This window comes from Crocodylus porosus, unplaced genomic scaffold, assembly GCF_001723895.1.
Source record: "Crocodylus porosus isolate Cpor-Errol unplaced genomic scaffold, CroPor_comp1, whole genome shotgun sequence".
NCBI lineage: Eukaryota > Metazoa > Chordata > Crocodylia > Crocodylidae > Crocodylus > Crocodylus porosus.
The window spans coordinates 120,107,399-120,108,066 of record NW_017728931.1 but is presented as its reverse complement, the minus strand read 5'-3'; the positions used below and the strand labels follow the sequence as shown (position 1 = coordinate 120,108,066).

Here is a 668-nt window from a genome sequence, read left to right as displayed (position 1 = left end):
TCTTGCTGGGATCCTATGACCCCAGCTGACTTCCTGCCCTTTGGGCAGGGGGCTGGACTTGATGATCTCCCGAGGTCCCTTCCAGCCCTAATGTCTATGAAATATGTGGGACAAGCGAGGGGACCCCTTGCCCCTCCACTACCCCTGGGCCCTCATGGATCTGCCAGGCAACTCCCCTGCAGGCAGGGGGCCCAGGTGCCACTGATCCACTCAAAGGCTCTGTCTGGGTGAAGGCCTCAGTGGAGCCCCAGGTGGGAGGCAGCATCAGGGCAGGTCCCTGGCTGTGCTCCGAGTCACCACCCTCATTAAAGTTTCTCTTATGTACACTCACCTGAGGGCTCTGTAGACTCTGTCTGAAGCCTCCGAGTCTGATGCATGGAGCCTCTGGCCCCTGCTGTTCTCTTCCCTGTGCAAACTCCTGCACAAACTCTGGCGCACTCTTTGATGAGTGTGCCTGTTTGCCAGCCTGCTCACCTGGCTCGGGAGTGCAGCTCCCGCCTGGTGCAGCTAAATAGGGATGGGAGGGGGGAAAAAACCCCTTCCTGAAGACCTATGACTGCCCCTATTCCACCTCCCTCTGCCCGGCTCAGCTTACCTTGCTGGCGCTGCTGGCTTGGTCTCTCCGCTTCTCTCTGTGGGGTCAAGGGGGTGCTGAGGGCTCATGTGTG

At 59.6% G+C, this 668-nt stretch overlaps 1 long non-coding RNA gene across 1 annotated transcript in view; it reads left to right on the top strand.

Annotated features, from left to right (window-relative positions):
* The window catches only part of LOC109315714, an 18,990-nt gene extending 18,669 nt beyond the window's left edge, over positions 1-321 (top strand). Inside the window, exon 3 of the long non-coding RNA XR_002102589.1 lies at positions 312-321. This is a non-coding gene — a long non-coding RNA (uncharacterized LOC109315714). The remainder of the gene's footprint in view (positions 1-311) is intronic.
* Positions 322-668: the final 347 nt, after the last annotated feature.